The sequence below is a fragment of the Diceros bicornis genome, chromosome 22 (genome assembly GCF_020826845.1).
Source record: "Diceros bicornis minor isolate mBicDic1 chromosome 22, mDicBic1.mat.cur, whole genome shotgun sequence".
Taxonomy (NCBI): domain Eukaryota; kingdom Metazoa; phylum Chordata; class Mammalia; order Perissodactyla; family Rhinocerotidae; genus Diceros; species Diceros bicornis.
The window spans coordinates 189,359-197,647 of record NC_080761.1 but is presented as its reverse complement, the minus strand read 5'-3'; positions in this window follow the sequence as shown (position 1 = coordinate 197,647).

The following is an 8,289-nucleotide window of genomic DNA, read 5'->3' as shown; positions in this document are numbered from 1 at the left end:
CCCTTACTTTCAGCTAGTAAGGATCACATAATTCAAAACAAAGTTTTGACACAGATTCCCAATTCGGGCATTCAGAACATATAGCACGTTGCTGTAAGCAAGCAGATTCTCATTCAAAGATGCAAGTTACTATGTAGGAACAAGTTTGTATAGGTATTTCAAAGATGCCCAGAACTGAGCTAAACTTGGTATGTGTCCAACTCCTAGAAATAACTTCATGCCCCATCTCCCTTACTTCCAGCTAGTAAGGATCACATAATTCCTAACAAAGTTTTGACACAGATTCCCAATTCGGGCATTCAGAACATATAGCACGTTGCTGTAAGCAAGCAGATTCTCATTCAAAGTTGCAAGTTACTATGTAGGAACAAGTTTGTATAGGTATTTCAAAGATGCCCAGAACTGAGCTAAACTTGGTATGTGTCCAACTCCTAGAAATAACTTCATGCCCCATCTCCCTTACTTCCAGCTAGTAAGGATCACATAATTCCTAACAAAGTTTTGACACAGATTCCCAATTCGGGCATTCAGAACATATAGCACGTTGCTGTAAGCAAGCACATTCTCATTCAAAGTTGCAAGTTACTATGTAGGAACAAGTTTGTATAGGTATTTCAAAGATGCCCAGAACTGAGCTAAACTTGGTATGTGTCCAACTCCTAGAAATAACTTCATGCCCCATCTCCCTTACTTCCAGCTAGTAAGGATCACATAATTCCTAACAAAGTTTTGACACAGATTCCCAATTCGGGCATTCAGAACATATAGCACGTTGCTGTAAGCAAGCAGATTCTCATTCAAAGTTGCAAGTTACTATGTAGGAACAAGTTTGTATAGGTATTTCAAAGATGCCCAGAACTGAGCTAAACTTGGTATGTGTCCAACTCCTAGAAATAACTTCATGCCCCATCTCCCTTACTTCCAGCTAGTAAGGATCACATAATTCCTAACAAAGTTTTGACACAGATTCCCAATTCGGGCATTCAGAACATATAGCACGTTGCTGTAAGCAAGCACATTCTCATTCAAAGTTGCAAGTTACTATGTAGGAACAAGTTTGTATAGGTATTTCAAAGATGCCCAGAACTGAGCTAAACTTGGTATGTGTCCAACTCCTAGAAATAACTTCATGCCCCATCTCCCTTACTTCCAGCTAGTAAGGATCACATAATTCCTAACAAAGTTTTGACACAGATTCCCAAATCGGGCATTCAGAACATATAGCACGTTGCTGTAAGCAGGCACATTTTCATTCAAAGTTGCAAGTTACTATGTAGGAACAAGTTTGTATAGGTATTTCAAAGATGCCCAGAACTGAGCTAAACTTGGTATGTGTCCAACTCCTAGAAATAACTTCATGCCCCATCTCCCTTACTTCCAGCTAGTAAGGATCACATAATTCCTAACAAAGTTTTGACACAGATTCCCAATTCGGGCATTCAGAACATATAGCACGTTGCTGTAAGCAAGCAGATTCTCATTCAAAGTTGCAAGTTACTATGTAGGAACAAGTTTGTATAGGTATTTCAAAGATGCCCAGAACTGAGCTAAACTTGGTATGTGTCCAACTCCTAGAAATAACTTCATGCCCCATCTCCCTTACTTCCAGCTAGTAAGGATCACATAATTCCTAACAAAGTTTTGACACAGATTCCCAATTCGGGCATTCAGAACATATAGCACGTTGCTGTAAGCAAGCAGATTCTCATTCAAAGATGCAAGTTACTATGTAGGAACAAGTTTGTATAGGTATTTCAAAGATGCCCAGAACTGAGCTAAACTTGGTATGTGTCCAACTCCAAGAAATAACTTCATGCCCCATCTCCCTTACTTCCAGCTAGTAAGGATCACATCATTCCTAACAAAGTTTTGACACAGATTCCCAATTCGGGCATTCAGAACATATAGCACGTTGCTGTAAGCAAGCACATTCTCATTCAAAGTTGCAAGTTACTATGTAGGAACAAGTTTGTATAGGTATTTCAAAGATGCCCAGAACTGAGCTAAACTTGGTATGTGTCCAACTCCTAGAAATAACTTCATGCCCCATCTCCCTTACTTCCAGCTAGTAAGGATCACATAATTCCTAACAAAGTTTTGACACAGATTCCCAATTCGGGCATTCAGAACATATAGCACGTTGCTGTAAGCAAGCACATTCTCATTCAAAGATGCAAGTTACTATGTAGGAACAAGTTTGTATAGGTATTTCAAAGATGCCCAGAACTGAGCTAAACTTGGTATGTGTCCAACTCCTAGAAATAACTTCATGCCCCATCTCCCTTACTTCCAGCTAGTAAGGATCACATAATTCCTAACAAAGTTTTGACACAGATTCCCAATTCGGGCATTCAGAACATATAGCACGTTGCTGTAAGCAAGCAGATTCTCATTCAAAGTTGCAAGTTACTATGTAGGAACAAGTTTGTATAGGTATTTCAAAGATGCCCAGAACTGAGCTAAACTTGGTATGTGTCCAACTCCTAGAAATAACTTCATGCCCCATCTCCCTTACTTCCAGCTAGTAAGGATCACATAATTCCTAACAAAGTTTTGACACAGATTCCCAATTCGGGCATTCAGAACATATAGCACGTTGCTGTAAGCAGGCACATTTTCATTCAAAGTTGCAAGTTACTATGTAGGAACAAGTTTGTATAGGTATTTCAAAGATGCCCAGAACTGAGCTAAACTTGGTATGTGTCCAACTCCTAGAAATAACTTCATGCCCCATCTCCCTTACTTCCAGCTAGTAAGGATGACATAATTCCTAACAAAGTTTTGACACAGATTCCCAATTCGGGCATTCAGAACATATAGCACGTTGCTGTAAGCAAGCAGATTCTCATTCAAAGTTGCAAGTTACTATGTAGGAACAAGTTTGTATAGGTATTTCAAAGATGCCCAGAACTGAGCTAAACTTGGTATGTGTCCAACTCCTAGAAATAACTTCATGCCCCATCTCCCTTACTTCCAGCTAGTAAGGATCACATAATTCCTAACAAAGTTTTGACACAGATTCCCAATTCGGGCATTCAGAACATATAGCACGTTGCTGTAAGCAAGCAGATTCTCATTCAAAGATGCAAGTTACTATGTAGGAACAAGTTTGTATAGGTATTTCAAAGATGCCCAGAACTGAGCTAAACTTGGTATGTGTCCAACTCCAAGAAATAACTTAATGCCCCATCTCCCTTACTTCCAGCTAGTAAGGATCACATAATTCCTAACAAAGATTTGACACAGATTCCCAATTCGGGCATTCAGAACATATAGCACGTTGCTGTAAGCAAGCACATTCTCATTCAAAGATGCAAGTTACTATGTAGGAACAAGTTTGTATAGGTATTTCAAAGATGCCCAGAACTGAGCTAAACTTGGTATGTGTCCAACTCCAAGAAATAACTTCATGCCCCATCTCCCTTACTTCCAGCTAGTAAGGATCACAGCATTCCTAACAAAGTTATTACACAGATTCCCAATTCGGGCATTCAGAACATATAGCACGTTGCTGTAAGCAAGCACTTTCTCATTCAAAGTTGCAAGTTACTATGTAGGAACAAGTTTGTATAGGTATTTCAAAGATGCCCAGAACTGAGCTAAACTTGGTATGTGTCCCACTCCTAGAAATAACTTCATTCCCCATCTCCCTTACTTACAGCTAGTAAGGATCACATAATTCCTAACAAAGTTTTGACACAGATTCCCAATTCGGGCATTCAGAACATATAGCACGTTGCTATAAGCAAGCACATTCTCATTCAAAGATGCAAGTTACTATGTAGGAACAAGTTTGTATAGGTATTTCAAAGATGCCCAGAACTGAGCTAAACTTGGTATGTGTCCAACTCCTAGAAATAACTTCATGCCCCATCTCCCTTACTTCCAGCTAGTAAGGATCACATAATTCCTAACAAAGTTTTGACACAGATTCCCAATTCGGGCATTCAGAACATATAGCACGTTGCTGTAAGCAAGCAGATTCTCATTCAAAGATGCAAGTTACTATGTAGGAACAAGTTTGTATAGGTATTTCAAAGATGCCCAGAACTGAGCTAAACTTGGTATGTGTCCAACTCCTAGAAATAACTTCATGCCCCATCTCCCTTACTTCCAGCTAGTAAGGATCACATAATTCCTAACAAAGTTTTGACACAGATTCCCAATTCGGGCATTCAGAACATATAGCACGTTGCTGTAAGCAAGCACATTCTCATTCATAGTTGCAAGTTACTATGTAGGAACAAGTTTGTATAGGTATTTCAAAGATGCCCAGAACTGAGCTAAACTTGGTATGTGTCCAACTCCTAGAAATAACTTCATGCCCCATCTCCCTTACTTCCAGCTAGTAAGGATCACATAATTCCTAACAAAGTTTTGACACAGATTCCCAATTCGGGCATTCAGAACATATAGCACGTTGCTGTAAGCAAGCAGATTCTCATTCAAAGTTGCAAGTTACTATGTAGGAACAAGTTTGTATAGGTATTTCAAAGATGCCCAGAACTGAGCTAAACTTGGTATGTGTCCAACTCCTAGAAATAACTTCATGCCCCATCTCCCTTACTTCCAGCTAGTAAGGATCACATAATTCCTAACAAAGTTTTGACACAGATTCCCAAATCGGGCATTCAGAACATATAGCACGTTGCTGTAAGCAGGCACATTTTCATTCAAAGTTGCAAGTTACTATGTAGGAACAAGTTTGTATAGGTATTTCAAAGATGCCCAGAACTGAGCTAAACTTGGTATGTGTCCAACTCCTAGAAATAACTTCATGCCCCATCTCCCTTACTTCCAGCTAGTAAGGATCACATAATTCCTAACAAAGTTTTGACACAGATTCCCAATTCGGGCATTCAGAACATATAGCACGTTGCTGTAAGCAAGCACATTCTCATTCAAAGATGCAAGTTACTATGTAGGAACAAGTTTGTATAGGTATTTCAAAGATGCCCAGAACTGAGCTAAACTTGGTATGTGTCCAACTCCTAGAAATAACTTCATGCCCCATCTCCCTTACTTCCAGCTAGTAAGGATCACATAATTCCTAACAAAGTTTTGACACAGATTCCCAATTCGGGCATTCAGAACATATAGCACGTTGCTGTAAGCAAGCAGATTCTCATTCAAAGTTGCAAGTTACTATGTAGGAACAAGTTTGTATAGGTATTTCAAAGATGCCCAGAACTGAGCTAAACTTGGTATGTGTCCAACTCCTAGAAATAACTTCATGCCCCATCTCCCTTACTTCCAGCTAGTAAGGATCACATAATTCCTAACAAAGTTTTGACACAGATTCCCAATTCGGGCATTCAGAACATATAGCACGTTGCTGTAAGCAGGCACATTTTCATTCAAAGTTGCAAGTTACTATGTAGGAACAAGTTTGTATAGGTATTTCAAAGATGCCCAGAACTGAGCTAAACTTGGTATGTGTCCAACTCCTAGAAATAACTTCATGCCCCATCTCCCTTACTTCCAGCTAGTAAGGATGACATAATTCCTAACAAAGTTTTGACACAGATTCCCAATTCGGGCATTCAGAACATATAGCACGTTGCTGTAAGCAAGCAGATTCTCATTCAAAGTTGCAAGTTACTATGTAGGAACAAGTTTGTATAGGTATTTCAAAGATGCCCAGAACTGAGCTAAACTTGGTATGTGTCCAACTCCTAGAAATAACTTCATGCCCCATCTCCCTTACTTCCAGCTAGTAAGGATCACATAATTCCTAACAAAGTTTTGACACAGATTCCCAATTCGGGCATTCAGAACATATAGCACGTTGCTGTAAGCAAGCAGATTCTCATTCAAAGATGCAAGTTACTATGTAGGAACAAGTTTGTATAGGTATTTCAAAGATGCCCAGAACTGAGCTAAACTTGGTATGTGTCCAACTCCAAGAAATAACTTAATGCCCCATCTCCCTTACTTCCAGCTAGTAAGGATCACATAATTCCTAACAAAGATTTGACACAGATTCCCAATTCGGGCATTCAGAACATATAGCACGTTGCTGTAAGCAAGCACATTCTCATTCAAAGATGCAAGTTACTATGTAGGAACAAGTTTGTATAGGTATTTCAAAGATGCCCAGAACTGAGCTAAACTTGGTATGTGTCCAACTCCAAGAAATAACTTCATGCCCCATCTCCCTTACTTCCAGCTAGTAAGGATCACAGCATTCCTAACAAAGTTATTACACAGATTCCCAATTCGGGCATTCAGAACATATAGCACGTTGCTGTAAGCAAGCACTTTCTCATTCAAAGTTGCAAGTTACTATGTAGGAACAAGTTTGTATAGGTATTTCAAAGATGCCCAGAACTGAGCTAAACTTGGTATGTGTCCAACTCCTAGAAATAACTTCATTCCCCATCTCCCTTACTTACAGCTAGTAAGGATCACATAATTACTAACAAAGTTTTGACACAGATTCCCAATTCGGGCATTCAGAACATATAGCACGTTGCTATAAGCAAGCACATTCTCATTCAAAGATGCAAGTTACTATGTAGGAACAAGTTTGTATAGGTATTTCAAAGATGCCCAGAACTGAGCTAAACTTGGTATGTGTCCAACTCCTAGAAATAACTTCATGCCCCATCTCCCTTACTTCCAGCTAGTAAGGATCACGTAATTCCTAACAAAGTTTTGACACAGATTCCCAATTCGGGCATTCAGAACATATAGCACGTTGCTGTAAGCAAGCAGATTCTCATTCAAAGATGCAAGTTACTATGTAGGAACAAGTTTGTATAGGTATTTCAAAGATGCCCAGAACTGAGCTAAACTTGGTATGTGTCCAACTCCTAGAAATAACTTCATGCCCCATCTCCCTTACTTCCAGCTAGTAAGGATCACATAATTCCTAACAAAGTTTTGACACAGATTCCCAATTCGGGCATTCAGAACATATAGCACGTTGCTGTAAGCAAGCACATTCTCATTCATAGTTGCAAGTTACTATGTAGGAACAAGTTTGTATAGGTATTTCAAAGATGCCCAGAACTGAGCTAAACTTGGTATGTGTCCAACTCCTAGAAATAACTTCATGCCCCATCTCCCTTACTTCCAGCTAGTAAGGATCACATAATTCCTAACAAAGTTTTGACACAGATTCCCAATTCGGGCATTCAGAACATATAGCACGTTGCTGTAAGCAAGCAGATTCTCATTCAAAGATGCAAGTTACTATGTAGGAACAAGTTTGTATAGGTATTTCAAAGATGCCCAGAACTGAGCTAAACTTGGTATGTGTCCAACTCCTAGAAATAACTTCATGCCCCATCTCCCTTACTTCCAGCTAGTAAGGATCACATAATTCCTAACAAAGTTTTGACACAGATTCCCAATTCGGGCATTCAGAACATATAGCACGTTGCTGCAAGCTAGCACATTCTCATTCAAAGATGCAAGTTACTATGTAGGAACAAGTTTGTATAGGTATTTCAAAGATGCCCAGAACTGAGCTAAACTTGGTATGTGTCCAACTCCTAGAAATAACTTCATGCCCCATCTCCCTTACTTCCAGCTAGTAAGGATCACATAATTCCTAACAAAGTTTTGACACAGATTCCCAATTCGGGCATTCAGAACATATAGCACGTTGCTGCAAGCTAGCACATTCTCATTCAAAGTTGCAAGTTACTATGTAGGAACAAGTTTGTATAGGTATTTCAAAGATGCCCAGAACTGAGCTAAACTTGGTATGTGTCCAACTCCTAGAAATAACTTCATGCCCCATCTCCCTTACTTCCAGCTAGTAAGGATCACATAATTCCTAACAAAGTTTTGACACAGATTCCCAATTCGGGCATTCAGAACATATAGCACGTTGCTATAAGCAAGCACATTCTCATTCAAAGATGCAAGTTACTATGTAGGAACAAGTTTGTATAGGTATTTCAAAGATGCCCAGAACTGAGCTAAACTTGGTATGTGTCCAACTCCTAGAAATAACTTCATGCCCCATCTCCCTTACTTCCAGCTAGTAAGGATCACATAATTCCTAACAAAGTTTTGACACAGATTCCCAATTCGGGCATTCAGAACATATAGCACGTTGCTGTAAGCAAGCAGATTCTCATTCAAAGATGCAAGTTACTATGTAGGAACAAGTTTGTATAGGTATTTCAAAGATGCCCAGAACTGAGCTAAACTTGGTATGTGTCCAACTCCTAGAAATAACTTCATGCCCCATCTCCCTTACTTCCAGCTAGTAAGGATCACATAATTCCTAACAAAGTTTTGACACAGATTCCCAATTCGGGCATTCAGAACATA